Source organism: Pinus tabuliformis, chromosome 1_2, assembly GCF_031772625.1.
Source record: "Pinus tabuliformis cultivar Carrire ecotype Pingquan chromosome 1_2, CPIR1, whole genome shotgun sequence".
NCBI classification, from domain to species: Eukaryota; Viridiplantae; Streptophyta; class Pinopsida; order Pinales; family Pinaceae; genus Pinus; species Pinus tabuliformis.
This window is the reverse complement of record NC_142298.1, coordinates 766121125-766141136: the sequence shown is the minus strand read 5'-3', so window position 1 is coordinate 766141136 and position 20012 is coordinate 766121125. Positions and strand designations below refer to the sequence as shown.

Here is a 20012-nt window from a genome sequence, read left to right as displayed (position 1 = left end):
AATCTGCGAGAATTGTCTTGATCCATCTATCCATTCCATGAACTCCTTGAAAAAAAGCTGCGAGAATTGTCCTGATCCATCTATCCATTCCATGAACTCCTTGAAAACAGAGTTAATGACAGAAGCTAAATGGGCCAAATAGGTAGGTTAAACTAATGAAAGCAGAGATAATAGTGAAGGTGTAAACTGATGGAATGTTAAACTAAGCGTAATGAATTTAAGCAAAGGTAATGAAGAGGTTTGACAGCACCACGGCAGGTAAATGCAGTAAATCTTTGGGTTGATTACATAAATAGTAAACAAAGTAGACGTTGTTTATGAAATAGAACTAAGTTGTTTATGAAACAGGTGAGTCATAAACAAGCGACAAGCAACGCTGAAGTAAGTTAAACCAAAAGCCGTAGTCTAAAAATTATGTTTTTTTGCCCTTAAAGTTATGGAAATTTCAGGGATATTTTGAAAAAATCTGGCAAGGATTTTGTAAATCCAAATAAAAGCTGTCAAAATTCATAATTTTAGGTATTTTTGACGTTTTTGATAGTGCTGAATCCATTTCCACCATCAAAAACATGATTCAAAAATTACATCTACAAAATTTTTTAAATTTTTTTGCCCAGATTCCGGGCACTTTTGACCATCCGGGCAATTCCTCTGCCTCCGTAGACGAGGCCAAACCAAAATAACAGAGAGAATACAAGTGGGTTGAGTCAATATACAACTAATAAGAAGCTGGTTGAATTACTTGAGCTGGTAGAACCATAAATAAGCTGCAATTTGACCATTGCTAAATTAATGGGAAAGAGAGAACCGAGGTCATCCATAAGTACCTGGAGTAGGAGTTTGAACAAATCTCAACGAATCAGGACTTGCATAACAGCAACATCGATTACTTCTGTTCTCCCTTACTGCATTTTGGTGGTATGGTGTATGGCTGGAAGAAAACAGGGTACGAATGATATTGCTTCTCACAACATAGCATAGATAAGAGGAAACATTGGATTCAAAAAAAACAATATCATTCATATAATTACTAACAAAAATAACCAATATCTACTAGCAAGAAATTGTTGAGCACTTTATTTGCCCTTCCCTTTAAGATGTTTGCTCTAGTTTTCTGCAATCCAATCCAACCTTCAGACCAAGACCAATCCATACCCAAACCACACATAGACTTCAAACACACAGACATACCAAACCTAACCATGGATAGAGGAGGAAGGAGAAAAATGTTAAAAATTTTAAGATTTGAGAGATATATAGCTCTGTTCTCCACCTTTTTTTTCAAGAAGAAAAAACCCTATCTTTCATTATAAAAGAAAGTTCATGCACATAAGATGTTCTCCACTTACTACGTGTTGTACCAAAACAGTCGCATAAACCTGTTGCGTCTTACATAGCTTTTGACAATATCTCTCTCGATACTAACCTGTGTCTATCTCTATGAAGACAACTTCTATTTTTCCCTTTACACATAAAGGTAACCACCTCTAAGTAGATGTCAAAAAAACAAAATACAATATATGTGTGTCATGATTGTATACCAGAAATAGCAATTTATACCAGCGTAGATCCATCTTAACCCCGGATCTATCAAGAACTAAGAGGGATCCAATATCTCGAGGTGCAAACCTATTTTTTGAGTGCAAAACTTAAGGAAATGATTGCACCTTAAGAGATTTGATTCCCCTCTACACTTGATAGATTCGGGGTTAAGATGGATCTACGTTGATTATATAATATTATATAATATTCATATTTGTATCTATGTGTCTCTTTTTTATTCCCTCTCTTTATATCACCCCCAAAACATACAGATTCACTCTCTACATCTATTTATCTCTCCCTCTCTTTCTTCCCCTTTTCTCCCCCTCTCTTTTCCCTTTTGCTCTCCTCTCTCACTCTCTCTCCATTACTCCCTTGTCACTCCCTCTCTCTCTCCACCTTTTTCCCTCTATGTATTTCTTTTTCCCTCCCTTTATCTCCTCCTCCAACTCCAACTCTCTCTCCTCCTCTCCCTCTCTTCCTTCCTCTCTCTCCCTTTCTCTCCCACCTCCCCTATCTCTCACCCCCATCTCTCTCTCTCTCCCCTTCAACTCTGTCACTGTCTCCATCCCTCTCTCTCCCCTTCAACTCTGTCACTGTCTCCATCCCTCTCTCTCCCCTTCTCTCTCTCTCTCTCTCTCTCCAAATTTGTCACTATATCTCCCTCCCTCTCTCCATATCTCTCTCCCCTCCATCTTTGTGCCTCCCTCCCTCTCTTCCCCTTCTCTCCCTATCTCTCTCATCTCCTCTTCTTTGTTTTCCCCCCTCTCCTCTCTCCTTCACTCTCTCTCCATCTCTCCCTTGTCATGCCCTCTCTCTCCACCTCTATCTCTCTATGTTTTTGTTCTTTCCTCCCTCTCTCTCTCACCACCCCACCCCCTCTTAAATTTGAACAATGAACATGATTGATCCAAAATATAGGTTCAATGTTAAATTTGAAATAATTTATGGTTTTGAGCAAGTGGTATTGATAAGCTATGGAATTGGCCCATGGTATTGTAACAAAACCTATTTACAAGTTAATAATATCCATGGTTAGAATTTTGTCATATCGTTATACAATATTTTGATTCTGAAATAAGTTATGAGTTTTGGGCATGTGGTATTGATAACCCTTGGTATTGGTCCATGGTATTGTAACAAAGCCTATTTACAAGTATCAATAGCAAAAGTGGGTCAATATCTATGGTTAATAATCTTGTCATATCATTATAAAATATTTTGATTGTGAAATAAGTTATGTTTTTTGGGCATGTGGTATTGATAAACCATGGTATTGTAACAAAGCCAATTTACAAGTTAATAATATCCATGGTAAAGTGGGGGTGAATATCCATAGCCAAGAATATTTTCATACTATTATAAAATATTTTGATTGTGAAATAAGTTGTCTTTTGGGCATGTAACATTGATAAGCCATGTATTGTAACAAAACATATTTGCAAGTTAATAATATTAATGGTAAAGTGGAAGTGAATATCCATGGTTAAGAACATTCATATTCTTTCTGATTTAGTCCTGATGATGGACCCCCTTTGGGGTTTGAAACGTCGACGGAATGAACATGAAACTGTGGATAATCCGGATCATACCACTGCAAACATTTTCATACTTACATAAAATATTTTGATTGTGAAATAAGTTATGTGTTTGGGCATGTGGTATTGATAAGCCATGGTATTGGCCCATGATATTGTAACAAAGTCCATTTTTTACAAGTTAAAGTGGAGATAAATTTCCATGGTTAAGAATATTGTATTGTTATAAGAAAATTGAAATAGGTTATGGTTTTTGGGCATGTGGTATTGATAAGCCATGGTATTGTAACAAAGCCTATTCAAAAGTTAATAACAAATTGAATTTTATTATTTTTATTACTTTAACTTTTTATTATTAATTAAGCCAACATTTAATGTTTAAAGTTTACACTCATACTCGGTTTATATTACTTTTAACTTTTTATTTATTACCTTTAACTTCTTGTTTATTACTTTTAATTTTTTATTATTATTTGAGCTAACATTTAAATTTTTACACTCATCCTTGATACCACTTTTAACTTTTTTTGTTTTTTTTTGTTTTTAATTAGACCGACTGTTCAAATTGATTGCATACTTACATTACATCTACAATCTAACATATATTGGGTTGTAGAGCACCTTTTAGTGCAATCACATGAGACTCTGGTCCTATGACTTCCCATCATATCATGATATATCCAGTCCACTGAAGGCATCCATTTTCAAAAGCCTAGAAGTTGATATTCCTCGGTTTTGCACTGCATCCTTCTTTTGACAATAAGTCTGCCTCGCTATTTTGTTCTCTGTAGATATGGGAAATAGAAACCCTTCTGAATTCATTAATCAACACCCTGATCCTGCTCTTCTAGTTAGAAAACTCAAGAGTCTCCAATTTATATCTCTTGCTTGGCCATTCAACAACTACCTTGGAGTCTTTGAATATGATGATATCCTCAATTCCAATCCATTTGGAACAAGATAAGACTCCTCACAATGCAAGAAGTTTTGCCCTGGTGTTGGATCCTTTATCGCTAAACCAGCTGAAATGGTTAAAGTCTTTGAACCCCAAGTTCCTTGGGCACCGATTAGATTGTGGATTCTTGTCCTCATGGATATTAGGATATTCCGACAGATAGGAAATAGTTAAGTATAACTTGGTCTAGTGTAGAGTTAGGTAAAGTATGTTTCTTTACTATGTACTTTTATAACTTACAATCCTACGGTCACGATATGTTCTAGACATGAAGTGATCCGACAATTCATTCTCTCCTCGGTATTACCGACACTTGATCCATGGCTTAACACCCGATTGGTCCATGATATCTATTTAAAGAGCATGGAGGGTCATTTGTAGGGTAACCGTTCATGAGAGAAGCTTATGTAAATTTTCATTCTTTTATTAATAAATTGCCTGAAGTGGCCGCCTTGGCTCAGGCCGTGGACTGTTTCCCTCTTTGAGGGTTTTAACCACGTTAACAATACGCTGATCTGTGATCTGTTTGTGAGCAGTGTCCTTTAGTGTTCTGTCTAGGGAACTTACCCTGTAAATTCCCACAATGGAGACCATATTCCTTAAAATATGTCGAAATCTTAACGCAAGTCCTCCTCACATCTGGTTGCACTTGCTCAAGAATGCAGGCATTCCTTTCCCTCCAAATTCCCCATAGGAAAAAAAACGGCAAATGTCTCTAAGACTTGTACTCAGCAAACCACTGCCTTAGACATGCCCCAATGTTTGTCCTATCCCAACCTGCTCTGAAGCTCATAATGTTGAACACCCTGAACTACACTGAAGCCAAAAAGGGACACTGCAAGAAAAGAGGTTAACATCTTCTACTTGAGCCAAACATAAACCGCACCTACCTTGTGTTGAGAAATCTATGGCAGCTTAGTTAGGGCTTATTTAATTTTGATTTATCTTATCTTTGATAGTTGCTCGTGACAATCTTATTAGATTATTATTATTATTATGTTCTTGTTCATCAAAAAACTATCAATACATGAAGATCATTAAAGACAAATGAACATCAGATGTAGGCACTCAGCCAGTTCAAAACCCATATGAAGGGAAAAACCCAGTCAAACTCTTCTTCTAGTAGAATCAAATCAAGATGAGACAAACCAAGACCTTTTTGACCATGACACAATCTTTCCTCCATCCATCAAGTCAGCCTTTAAGAATCTTCTTTCAAAGACAAATCAATACTTCAACTGATCCAATAGACTTCGTCCTTCTGTACTTCTGCAATTTTCGATCTCTCTTGTCTCTTCTTTGTACTCTCGACCCTGCAATACATCAAATCTCTGTGGTACGATGTTCCTCTTACGTGTGACAGAATGAAAGACAATTTCGGCATCCTTTTCAACTCCTTTTAGGCTACTTCACATCCTTCTTTCTCACTAAAATATTGCAGATCAAAATTACTTGTCTCTTCTCAAATTAGGTCGAGTTCACTTGCTATAAATAGTTGTTTATGTCTATTCTATTGAGGCCGACATGAATGGTAGGAGAGGCTGACTTGATAGGGGGCAAAGCCAACTTGATGGAGGAGGACAAGACATAATTTTGACATAGAAACTTTTTCTTTCTTTGACACAATGAGCCCAAGAAGGGTCTCTTACATAATGACTTTGACTTTGACTCAACAAAAATCCTAGAGCACTCAATGGGTGCTTTGACCTATTGACCAATGAACCAAGCATGAAACTGTTAGGTCCCTAGACTACTAGTGTTTCCCCTTATTGTTATTAGTGAAACATCCTTATTGTATTGTTGTGCCCATGTAGCCCCCATATTGTTATTATTGTGCCCCATAGAAGCCCATTATTATTATTGTTGTGCCCTAACATTAATATTGCTATGTCGGCTCTGATTATATTGTGACCCCTTAGACTCTTATATATAGAAAGGAGGTCTTGTCATTTGTATCATCCAAGAATCGTTCCTTTGTGTAATGTAAATGAAGTTGCCTCCTCAAAGAGACTTATTTTGAAGTTGTTGATCTATCCTTCTTCTATTTTGTGAGTTGGTTTCATAACATTTGGAATCAGAGCTTTGGATTTTAGTGTTTCGCTGCTTCAACCAGGTCATCGTGGAATCTTCACTATAAATTTTTTACTACGAAGCTTCAAACGCTGAAATTAAAACCCATTTGAGCCAAAATCTTGATGAACCTCGTGACCGAATTTCAGATCTTGTCTAGCTATATTTTCGGATATATGAACTGAGGAAGTTAGGGTTTTTACAGGCTCCCAAATTCCATCTCAAACAGGTAACCTTGGGAAAATCGTCATAACTTTCTCTTTGAGCATCAGATTCAAATTTCGTAGAAGTGACATAAAGAGGACGGACTGTAGTACGTTGGGTATCGTTTTCAGGGCCAAAGGTGGAAACAGTGACACGTGGCACCTCGTACAAGTTCGCTATACTAAACCAGTCTATAATCAAGTCATCGCAGGAGATTGGGCATAGCCCTTTCTTGGAGAATCCAATCTCAATCATAATTGTGGGATTGGAAAGACGACTCATAGGGATACCATAGGACAAAATTTCAGACCTTGGGGATCCGAAATTATAGAGATACAACAGATTCAAGATTGAACTCCTAAAAGCAAGAAAAAGAATGTCTTGAATCAAGAAAATAGAAACACCTAGTAAGCAAAATTGGAGGGATGATTTGAAGGATCGAAGATATGATCAATAAGATCAATGGTATAGAAGAAAAATTAAATGGAGACATAGAAGATTTGTAGAAAGACATGGAGGGTTTGAAGGAAGGTGGGACAAAATCGCTACAAGAAAGGCTTCCTAATGGCAAAAAGGTAGTAGAGGAAACTCATGATGAAAATAAAAGAAATGTTAATCATGATTTCATAAACTTTAATGTTGGATTGATGACCCGCCATATTCCAAAAATAGATATGAGGAAGTTTGATGGCAAGGATCCGGTAACTTGGATACTACAGATGGAGCAAAATTTTGCTCTACCTGATGTGCAACCGCCACAAAACGTACATATTGCATCTTTATATTTAGAAACGAATCAGTTTATATGGTATAGAGGGCTTTTTTCTCGTAAACCACTTGTCACCTGGTCAAATTTTCATGGAGGAAATAATAACACATTATGAGGGTACAAAGAGCAACACCTTCTTTAGCCAATTGATAAATCTCAAACAAAAGGGTTCAATAGCAGAGCACATTGAGGACTTCTAAAAATTGAATATAAGGGGTAAATGATATTCCAGGAGCAGAAGGATTGATGTCTTCATAGGGACTTTAAAGGATAACATCGAATATGAGGTTCGTCTTTGGGAACCTGATTCATTGGAGAAGGCATTTAGGATGGCAAACAAAATTGAAAGAAAGATTATGACAATAAGGAATCCTACCACTCACAACTATAAAGATGGAAGTGTTGTTGCTCCTAGCCTTCCACAACCTACAAGGTTGACACCACAACAATTGGAAGAAAAAAGAGCAAAAGGTCTATGTTACAGTTGTGATAGCAAATACACTAAAGGTCATAAGTGTGCTGAGAAGAAATTAATTTACATAGAATGGGAAAAGGAGGGAAAAAATGAACAAGAAACGTCAAAAGAAGAGGATATACACCAAGAACCAACCTTAGAGAAAGAAGAAATGAATCTGACCATATCTTGTAATGCATTGACAGGGATTACCACTCCTCAAACTCTCAAGATAGAAGGACATATCAAAAAGAAAAAGGTAATAGTGTTGATTGATTCGGGTAGTACCCATAATTTTATTCATTGTAAGATAGCCAAGGAATTGAATTGCCTCCTATATCCAGCAGCAAAGTGTCAAGTGATGGTTTCAAATGGAGGAACCATAAATTGCTCTAGAAAGTGCCCTAATATCAAGCTATCCATGGAAAAATGTGTATTGAATAGTCCAATGCTTTCCATTCCAATGGGTCGTGTTGATGTTGTATTAGGAGTCCAATGGTTACAATCTTTGGGTACGATAGCTTTTAATTTTCAAGAACTTTTCTTGAATTATTTTTCGGAAGGAAAGGAAGTTGAATTAAGGGGTATCGCAGGGAAACCAGGAAAGATAATCAACTCTAATGGCATGACAAAGCTTCTAAATAAAGAACAACGGGGCATAATTGCACAATTATGTTCACTAGAGGTTCAAACAGTGAAATCATCTATTTCTACAGATCTCCAAAAAGTCTTGGACAATCATTCTAAGGTTCAAGTAGTGGAAGATCACATCAAGCATCAACAACAAGTTATCCAACTCTTAAAGGATAACCTCACTTTGGCACAGAATCAAATGAAACAACAGGCAGATCAACATCGCAACGAAAGAAGTTTTGATGTAGGCGATTGGGTATTTTTACAGCTACAACCATACAAACAAATGTCCCTCAAGCAAGCTAAGAAGGATAACAAATTATCACCAAAGTAATATGTTCCTTACAAGGTGCTGCAGAAGATTGGTACTATGGCATACAAATTGGAGCTTCTTGCATCTCCCCGAGTGCACCCAATTTTCCATGTTTCATGCTTAAAGAAGGTTATAGGTGACAAGCTCCCAGTTCAAACAATATTGCAGGAACTTGAGGAGGAAGGAATAATCATGTTGGACACTGAAGCAGTCACAAAATCAAGAACCCGACAACTACAAAATCGATTAATTTCAGAGTATCTCATCAAGTGGAAGAACTTAACTGCTGAAGATTCCACATGGGAGGATGAGCATTTTATACAGAAGCATCCAAAACTACTCAAGCACTAAGGACAACAAATTTTGAAGGAGATGGGGCATGTTAGGTCCCTATACTACTAGTGTATCCCCTTATTGTTATTAGTGCAATCCCCTTATTGTATTGTTGTGCCTATGTAGTCCCCATATTGTTATTATTGTGCCCCATAGAAGCCCACTATTGTTATTGTTGTGCCCTCACATTATTATTGTTATGTCGGCTTTGATTATATTGTGACCCTTTAGACTCCTATATATAGAAATGAGGTCTTGTCATTTGTATCATTCAAGAATTGTTCATGTGTAATGTAAAGGAGGTTTCCCCCTCGAAGAGGCTTATTTTGAAGTCGTTGATCTATCTCTTCTTATATTTTGAGTTGGTTTTAGAAACCCATGCTTTAATAAATCAATTTTCTTTTACAATTTATTTTCTTTCTTTTGACAAATATATTACATCATGACTCAAATACAATTATGAAGACATACACTAGTTACATTTTTCAACACCTGGGCCCTGGAATCCCCTCTTGATAAGGTTATCCCATGTCAGAATTCTGTTGTAAACCACTAACCGTATGAAACATTTGAGTTTTTGTGGCATATTCCACCTCCATGACTTGTTGAACCAGTTGTAGCAAAGATCCACAGATGAAACCTGCTTAATTATGGAGTATGCTTCATTTACCTTAATTTGACCTTTTTGAAATCCACCACACCAAGTTAGTTTGTCTTCCTTTGGAGTCAACATTATCCCTACAAACTTCAACTGTAATATATATTATTTCCATTCTTCAGCAAAGTGTCCCGTTAGACCCAAATCCCCGGCTTCTTTCCAAGAGGTTGAATGCGACACTATCTCAAGTGTACTAGCTATATCCTTAAGAACATATATACCCAATTCATGTAAAAAGGAAATCATGGATAAAGATAGAGTATGATTACCTTCCACTCCAATGAATGTGTCCAATCCGATTTCCGAAAGAGATCCTGAGTCGATCTCCCATCTTAGGTTCCCAAGGAACCAATGTTTTGTTTGCAACAGGCTTCTCCAAGATTGCGAAACCGCCTTAGGATCAGGAGCTCCCTCTCTTATCCAATAGTACAAGTCCTTGTTTTTAAGATATTTAACTTTAATGATCCGATGCCATAATCCATCATCGCACACTGCCCTCCAAAATTTTTTGAGCAATAAGGCCAAAGTAAAACATTTTGTATCTTTGAAACCCCATCCACCTTCATCTATTTGACTAGCCAACACCTCCCTTCAGATAAGGTGGATTTTCCTATCGGAACCAGTACCAGCCCACAAAAATTGCGTAATGATAGAGTTGATCCTGTTCACAATACCCTTGGGAAATTTGAATATATGCATCCAATATATGGAGATACGTTGTAAAACATATTTGAGCATAATAAGTCTACCTCCTAGCGCTGACCACCCTTGATTTTGCTATCGGAACCAGTACCAGCCCACAGAAATTGCGTAATGATAGAGTTGATCCTGTTTACAATACCCTTGGACAATTTGAATATATGCATCCAATATATGGAGATACTTTGTAAAACAAATTTGATCATAATGAGTCTGCCTCCTAGTGATAACCACTTATGAGACCATAAGTGTAGCCTCTTCTCAAATTTCTGAGATAACCAATCCCAGTCTTTGTTTTCATAATCGTTCGGCTTCAAGAAGAAACCAAGGTACTTAAACCCTCCATCCAAAGAGATTGACCTAGACATTGAATAAAGATGTAATCTCCTTCATCGTTTCCCACTTAGGGTCTGTTGATATCAAGACCGACTTAATATTGTTCATTAACAGACCAGACACCTCAGCGAAATATCTTATAATCTCAAATAAATCCTTCCATTCGTTGAGTACTGCCTCTTACCAATTGCAAGCACATCATCCACGAACATCAAGTGTGTAAGGGAAATGTCATTTGTCAACCTGCATCTTGTAATGATACCCCTTTCGTGCGCATCTGAAATCCTTCTAGTTAATCCATCAATCACCAACAAGAAAAGGAGAGGAGATAGGGCACATCCCTGTCTAATACCCAGAGATGCCTTGAAAAAATTTGTGGGGAGGCCATTGATGATGACCGCAAAATTAACAAACGATATACAAGCCATGATCCACTCCACTGTATGTGCACCAAGACCGTTCTTAATTAGGATCATTCTCAAGAATTCCCAGTTGACACAATCATAGGCTTTCATAAGATCTATCCTCATTAGGCAAGCTTCAATCCAACAGGTCTTGATGGAGTGTATACATTCTTGTGCAATGGCAACTGCATCGTTAATTTGTCGTTGTTCTAGAAAGCCAAATTGTAATAGCAAAGACAAACTTTGACAGTGATGGCTTGATTCGATTTGCAATGGTCTTGGATATCAGCGTATAGATTGTATTGCACAATGAAAATGGATGAAATTCCAAGAAGGAAAAGGGCTTCATTACCTTAGGTATTAGTGTAATGAAAGTTGCATCCACTGCTTTTGTTACCCTACATAATCTTCGGGACTCCTCTACCAAATTTGTAAGATCATCGAGCATTATGTCCTGGAAGTGAATATCCAATTCCACGGACCAGCCATCTGGTCCCGAACTCTTACCTCTTGCCATTTATTTCAGGACCGCCAAAACCTCGTTCTTTGTGACCGATCTCTCCATTTGATCTTTGCCCTCCTCATCAACCATGATAGGGAATAGGTTGTAGAACTCCATCTGATTGGCGAAAGGAGGTGCATCTCTTTCACTATAATGATTACTAAAGTGATGAAGAGCATCTCTATGTATTTCCACTTGTGATTGTAGAAGACGCCCTAATTCATCCCTAACACTCCAAATTGAGTTTTGATTTCTCCTAGAAGACGCCAGCTGCCTTCAACTGATGGCTAGTTTCCCACCTAACAAAGACAAATTCCGTCTTCAAACTTTTTTTTAAAGCTTTTTCAATTTATAGCTTTTCACCTTTTTATTTCATGTTTTTTCCAAATTAAATTTAAATCTCAATTGTTTTATTTTGTGGTTGTGTCTTGAGTAAACACATACTGAAGATTGAAGCCTTTCCCAAGTCACACACGAGCCAATAATTCAGTCTCAAATATTATATTTTGTGTATGCGTCCGGAGTAAACACTTGTCAGTGAGGATGGAAGCAACGACCTTCGCTTTAAGACTCCATTATTTAGTAGAGAGGAAGTGTTACTTGAAATTGTTTTTATAACTAAAAGTAGTAATCATGCTTCTATTTTTTCCATCAAATGCAACTTTCTTTCCCTATATGAAGCATTCTACTGGAAATTCTTATAGTTTACGATAGGACCAGCCCACCACATTTAGTTCCATCACCAAAATAGAGGATATGTTTTCTATTTGGTATATAGAATGATTCAATTACAAGAATTGAGTCTTAGACGCTCTATTTATATCACTTCTTAGTTAGTGACTCCTCGTCAGTTGTTGTCTTTCTCGAAGTGAGATGACATTTGAATTATTTTATTTTGTTGATGCATTAGGAGTCCACGTTGGATAGTGTGGAGGTTGGGTAAATGTTTATTATTATTTTTTAATAAATTGATGTGAATTTAATGGATATGAATCTTGCCTTTATTTTATATATATATATATATATCATGATTAAAATTTAATACAACAATCACACCCACACCCACATATATATATATATATATATATATATATAATGTCAAATAAGTGAGCACACATTACACAATTTTAAAGTAAACTTCCATAATATGATTTGGCCAACGTCACGAGTGGATTGCAAGACTTATGTTAATTGTTTATCTCAATATTGTCAATAGATAGCTTGCATAAACAATACTTTTTGTCATAATATCATAGATGGAATTTGGATGGATGATTAAATATGTATCCCAAGATGGAATTGGATGGATGATTAAATATGTATCTCAACATTACAAGTGGAGTTGCATGCCTCAAAATACATATAAGTCTCACCTAAATTTTAGGTATGTTCTATGCTTAGAGCAATTTATTTCAATTTTCACAATTAGCTCAATATCTTTTCCAGATTAGCAATAACATCACCATTAAAGTAAACTGCAGATAGAACATAAACATAAATCGCAAAAGACAAGCCAAGACAAGAGGACACAAGATGTGTCGCTAGCAAGTGACAAACCCCAATGTGGGGAAACCAATGATCAATTCTTTTTATATGTTCTTCAATAGTTCAACAGAGAGAGAGAGAGAGATAGTACGTTTACAACAGAAGTCAACATTTTGACTTATCTAGATAAGAGCATAGATTATCTCTAAGAAGATGATACATGAGATCAGTTGAAGACATGTTGCTTCAACTAATTCTCCAAGGTGACTCCTTCACCTATCGTTGTGCTACATTTCGTCATCATGCTGCACCTCACCGCGCTGCACCATGTTGCACCCATCATCACTATGCTGCATCTCATCATGTTTCATTAATCATGACTATACCCATCACTGTACTGCATTATGTGCCATTGCTACACCATGTTGCCATCCTAACCTATGTGTTGGCTGCACCTTGCTTGCTTGTTGTCCCTTTCTTGCTTATTGTCCCTAGCATGCTTGTTGTCCTTAGCATGCTTCTTGTTCCATGCTAGTTGTCCCTTGCATGCTAGCTATAGCATTGCATGCTTGATGTATTTGCTGCTAAGTACCATACAATTGTCCCAATGTTAGTTAGTTGTCCCTTGCATGCTGCTCTCCTTCGAAGACAGATGCTCCAGCTGTTTCGGCAGTTCCCAGCAATTTTGGCAATGCCCGCTGTTCCCAGCAGTTTCGGTAGTTTCGGTTGTTCCCGGTAGTTCTGGCAGTTCCGGCTTTTCCGGCAGTTCCGGCTTTCCCGGCAGTTCCGACATTTCCAGATTTTCCGGCTTTTCCGGTAGTTCCAACTTTTCCGGCTTTTCCGGTAGTTCCGGCAGTTCCGTCTTTTCCGGCAGTTCCGTCTTTTCCGGCAGTTTCGACTTTTCTGGATTTTCCGGCAGTTCCGGCTTTTCCAGCTTTTCCGACTTTTCCGACTTTTCTGGCAGTTCCGGCTTTTCCGACTTTTCCGACAATTCCGGCTTTTCCAACTTTTCCAGCAGTTCCGGCTTTTTCCGGCATTTTTGACTTTTCTAGCTTTTCCGGCAATTCCGACTTTTCTGCCCTCTAGATCAAGGCAACGTTATTCCTTAGGATCTCTCCTCCTACTAAAACCCAAAGACAAGTAGAGAGAGGAAGAGATCCCAAGTGTGTTGAAATGACTTGAAGGCCACCTCTATTTATACTAAAACGTTGAGCACATGTGGGGTTTATTGGTTGCTGGCCGATCTTGACGAATTCTCTCATAACATAAATAAATTCATATCTCCATGAATACTTATCGGAATCGAATGATCTTTAGATCAATCCTACACCTCTCGATGAGAGGAATCCAAGAAAAATATCAGCTTCCATTAATAAGATGACCCACATGGAGTTTGGCCCTAGTTGCCAATTTTAACAATTTTGCTATAGCTCCTATATAAATCAATTACAAATTTCCAAATTGATGGTCATATTTATATAAAGTCTAAATATTTAACAAGATCCATCATCTTGTTGATTTTTAAAAATTTTCTAGACTGATAATTACTTCTAATGATTTCTCCATTAATTTATCTTCTGTCACATACATCATTAAGCAATTATACATAGAAAATATTCAATAGTAAAACAATAAGCCAGTAGGATCATAAAGAGAGCGAAAAAAGAGACACAAATTTTCGTGGGAAAACCCTAACCAGGGAAAAACCCAATAACCTTTCCTTAGAGAAATTGTCCAATTCAACAAGAAACACAATTTGTTTTCCTAGTAAAAAACAAAGTCAAACTAACCAGTAACCAAATCCAGGTCAAACTTGGTCAAATAGAGACAAATTCAACCTCCTGAAATTCCGGTCTGCTACCTCAGAAATTGTACTTCTTCATGCCTTAGATTCGCCCTCTTATTCTACCTCAGATTTGTCTTTCTATTCTGCCTCAAATTCGTCCTCTTTAGTCTCCCACGTGTGAACAAAAGTGATCCAAAATGATACCCAAAGGAGGAGATTGAACAACCTTTATATAGTAATCAAAAGAACCTGAATTCGTGTGTTTATTGGGTTGAGCCTACTTGATCTTCTTAGAGGGCAGACTTAAATTTCTGAGGCATAAAATTTAGATTTCAAAAATTGAAATTCCCTCTTTTGAAGCCGACATGATGTTTACATCTATATTTATGATTTCTCATATATTTGAAGGGTTAGAACAAATTATGAAGACCGACCATAGCTACAAAAATCAACACTGCCTCTTAGTTAGGGAGATATTCACAATGACCTTTCCATATGTTCTCTTGTTGAATAAAAATTTCTCTATCCCAAGAAACGATTGTAACGAGCTCAACTATGTTGATGAATCCATCCACCTCATGTTCTATACAAGAACCATGTGGAAAGCATCCCCACATCAACATCACGCAAAGGATCTAGATACCCACTAGTCACATATCATTTGCAAGGGATCTAGTCATCCATAAGCCAAATACCCTTTGGCTAGTCAGGTACCCCCTAACACAAGACTAGTCCTTGGATCACCAATCTACCAAGTCATCACTTGGAGTCATGTCAGGTACCCCCTAACCCATGGTGAAACCCTGGGCCCATTTACCATTCCCACATGTCGTCACATGTCATTGAATGGTAAAAATACTTGCCCGATGCTATGAGGCACTCACTCAACCCACTAGCCAAGTAACCCTTGGCAATCAGGTAACCCTTGACCGGGGGAGCACTCAGGGCCTTGATGCTCATTGGGCCAATCTCCCTAGCCACATTACATGGCTCCCAGTCACTACCAATGACTAGGTCAATACCCTTGACCAAGGGAGAATCCTTGCCCCTTGATGCTACAACATCAACACTCCCTCTAACCAAAGGAAGCATTCTCAACTACTCTAAGCTTGTCCCACTTCATCTAAGGACAGTGAGAATGTCAACAAACAACTCAACCATAGAAATACATAGGAGCCTCACTACTGCTTTTGTACGACGTGCATTTATCATCATGATTGTACTTGATCAAACAATCTTTGCTTCTCAACTTGCCAAATTGCAATTGGATCAAATGTCTTCTCAATGTCCTCTCCCTCTTCCTAAGAGAATCTTTGCTTTGCGCTTTTCTATGCTCCCAACAATGCTTGATCTTGTTAATCTATCTTGAAGTCATTGTTGACTTTCCATAGATCTTGGTACAATGACCTCCTTTAAACTTGATGGTCTCCATGCTTCCTTCGAACTAGGAGCCCTTCTAGATATTGGCACAATTTCTTCCTTTTGAACACGAATCACTCCTAAGAGAGTCATGTTTCCACATACTTTGCTTCGTTCATCCAATACTTCCATCTATTGCCAGATCCTTGACATCCTTCACAATGTACCTACAATCCTCACTAGGAAACTGTTATCACTCAGGTTGTTCCCCAAAGTTGTAAGAAAGGGAATACAGCTGAGGTAACCACAGACCAATCTTTTAGATACAGATTGTAGCCAATCTGTATCCAGAGAGAGCTCTCTCTATATGATTTAGCTTTGTTTTGAAATGTGTTAGGCTAGCTATAAAGTACAAGGGTTTTGTTGTGAGTTTGGTTGGAAGGAATCAATAGGATAGTGAGGTAGACGTGAAAAGTTTCAGTCCATTGGACATGATGGAGTCAAAGAAGAATTGCTTTCTGGATTTGGTTTCTCAACAAAGGATGGTATTACATAGCAAGGTAATCAAACATGGAACAATTCATAGGCTGGAATCAGATGGAATGGAGTCAATGGGTGAAGGGCAGTGAAGAATCCTTCATCAGGTTGACAGAGGGAAATGGCTGATTACTGTTAAGGAGCAATTAAGAATTCCTTAGCACATATTCAAGATGAAAGAATCAGGGGAAACATACTAATTCTGAAGAAAACATAGAAAATAATAAAGATTGAAGACAGAGTGCAGTTAAGCAAATTCTGAATTATTCCTTTTCTCTACTATTGAGATCATGAAACATAGGTGAAATAATAAACGTAGAAACTGTAAAACACAAGTTAGAAGGGACTTATTGATCCATAAAATGATTCAGGAATTTTGTAACAGGTCCTTAGCATCAATTCCTCATCCAATGAGCTCGACAACAAATGGTTCTAATGGCCTTTTATTCCAAAAAATTTCAGTATTACAGTCAAAAACTATGAACACCCACCAACCCCAAATACTTCGTTAAGGGGGGTATTTATACAAAAATATCTCACAAAATATCTCATGGAGATAATATCTAGTGATGACTCATCGTTTTTAAACAAAAGATAGAGACAAATAGTCTCGATAACAGAGAAACCATAATTGATGTTGCGCTAGCTGCTCCGGCTTTGTCAGATGTGCTGGCTGCTGTGTGAGTCGGTTTACAGCTGTATTCCACTGATACTCTGTGTTGGCTGCTCCGTCTTGCCTGGATATTCCTTAGCCCTGATCTGATATACTTTGACCGGTATGACTCTCATTCATTTTTGTCTTCCGCATTATGGTAAATGGTCTAAAATTTTCAATTCACTAAGGCACCCAAGATACCAAAGATAAATTTATATAATTTCTAACATACTTTGCCACCACTCCGGTCCTGGTAATTTATGTCTCTGAAGCTTCCTTAAATTTTCGTCAGTCTATGTGTATCTGAAGAAATTAGGTGGGATGGTGAACAGATGCTTCACTTCATGCTCAATGTAGAATAAATTTTCCAGGTTGTCATAGAGGGCCTGGCCAGACGGAAGTGCTTTTACTCCTGAAGCACTCGTTGATGAAGTGATTTGATCAGCAGTATATTTATTCAATTTATGTACATAGTCTTTGTGTTTCATCAGACGATCATTACTTCCCAAAGGACTTGGCAAACCTTTTTTATGCAAGACTGTAAACTTTTCTGTGAAAGAATTAATCTCTACCTGCATGTCCTGGCATCTCCTTTCCAAATTTTGCATTAGAGTTCTCATGGTTAGAACTCTCTTGATTTCTAGAATGGTGCCTGTTCTGTCTCTGATTTCTAGTGCTTCCAGTTCTTCGCTGGTCTTGGTGTTCAAAAAATGTATCAGCCGGTTAGCTTGTTCAGGCATCTGTCCCAATAAAGCTCTTTTTTTTGAATCTCCACTTGGGCCACTCTTATCAAGTCAATCTGCTCATAAATGACTTGGATAGACCTCCACACATCACTAAAGGATTGATTGGTGTTGGTCCACAAAATTCTAATTTCTGCTAGAGGTTTATCCAGAGAGAGATCCTTTTCTAATGCTCTCACTTTGTTCTCTAATGTTTTGACCTCCCTTGTTTTCTCTGCCACATTCATCTTGGATTTATCATAATTCTTTTCCACCTTTGCCAATTGCTCCTTCACCAGTTTCAATTCTCACACTTGTAGTTTTAATTCTTCCATGGCTTGTATCAGTTCCTCTGTACTCATATTGGTACTGTTGCCTGGTGCTGATGATGTACCTGTGATGACCTCTACTGTTCATGTCGGGACGGTGGGAGGCAATGTTGTTATAGGTGTGGAAGGGGCAGTAGTGACTGCAGGGATTTCTTTAGGTGGCTGGGAGGTCGACTCTCCCTGCTTTTCCTTTAGCGCTTTTTCCAGTGCCCGCTCAGTATCAGTTAATCTTTCATTGAGTTTCATAAGCAGGTCCATCATATCCTCTTCGGATTTCTGTTGTACAACTTCTGCAGTCTGAGGGTGCATGGAAGGAGGCAATTTCAGCTATTTTCTTAGGGCAGCAATGTCCTCTTCCTTTTTCTTCATCAGTGCCTTTATGCCTTTGACATCTTTGGGATCATGTCCCAGTTCAATGATAATTTCCTCCAAGGATTTGATCCTGTTGTCCTTTTCCAGAGAAGAAGCTTTCTCTAGATCTAACTGAGCAGAGGTATTATTCAAGGAGTTTTGTAATTTATGAGCTAACATAGCTTTATCAGCCAGTGTGGAGTATACCATCTCTCCAGTCTGTTTATGAAGCTCAATCTGGTCCATGGGATGAATATCCTTGGCTAAGACCTCCAGATTTGTCCTGATGTATTCAGCTGCTGATTGTGGTTGTTGCACTTTGGGCTTAAAGTAACTCATTATCATCTTTCCTTCTTTTATGTCATATGTTGACATTAATCTTTGCTGGTTTGTGGGGGTCATCTTAAGACACTGGTTGTAAATTTGAAGCCTTAGTGGATCGTTCCTGGCCTTTATCTCAGTGAATGTCCTTTTGATGTCCGAGGCCTGTTTGCTTTGTGGCCTAGTGGATGAAACTTCCACACTCTGTTGCCTTTCTAGCTCCTGCCTGTGTGAGCTAGTTGATGTCTCTATCACTGGGGAAGTCTGCTGGCTGGTTACCCTCTCACCTCTTAGACTGTCAGTTGTTTCTTCAATGATTTCCTCTTTTGACAGAGGATTCAGCCTTTGTCTTTTTGCTCCTGGTTGTTCAGCAGGTCCACTGATAGGTGTGGCCTCTTCTCTGTCTCTCTTCTTGCTTCTTTCCTCATTTAGAGGAGTTTGTAGTGCTGGAACTTCTGGTGCTTTAGATTGGGTAGGAGGAATTTGTACTTGTTCCTGCTCTTTGGACCCCCCTGGCTGATCAGTCATTATTGGCTGCTCTGCAGTTTCTACCTCTTTGCCCTTTGAAGTCCCTGTGACCGATGTGCTGGTTCTCTGTGCAGGCTGCTGAGAAGTTCCAGCAGAGGATGTCCCAACTCCTGATTGTTGAGGCCACTTGAAAGATACCTGTCCAAAAGAGTCCAGGTCAAGGGTTTTTTCAAGATTTTTCATAGCTTTTTCCATCTTTTCTTGCTCACTAATTTCTTCAATTAAGGTCCCTTCTATCCATTCATCCTGATTTGCATACTGTTCTATTTCTGGGATGCTATGATGAACATAAACTGACAGCCTGTTTCTTACTCTTCTGTCACTTATAAAACTATTTGGGTCATATGGTACCCACTCAAAACTCTTCTTGAATTTAAGGTGGTTTTCTAATATGTTCTCAGCATCTTTCCATGCATCCCTAGAATGGATGACATAAGGGCCCAACTGGTTTTTGATTCTCAGCTGCGCCTTCTTCTTTACATTACAAAAGTGGGTTAAGTCTGAACATATGAGCTGCCTGAAATATTCT

The 20012-nt window shown here is 38.1% G+C and overlaps 1 long non-coding RNA gene across 3 annotated transcripts in view; it reads right to left on the bottom strand.

Moving 5' to 3' along the window:
• Positions 1 to 263: 263 nt before the first annotated feature.
• Positions 264 to 20012, bottom strand: part of LOC149208083 (uncharacterized) — a 102668-nt gene continuing 82919 nt past the window's right edge. For all 3 annotated transcript variants that reach the window (XR_016252071.1, XR_016252072.1, XR_016252070.1), the window contains exon 5: positions 264 to 931. This is a non-coding gene — a long non-coding RNA (uncharacterized LOC149208083). The remainder of the gene's footprint in view (positions 932 to 20012) is intronic.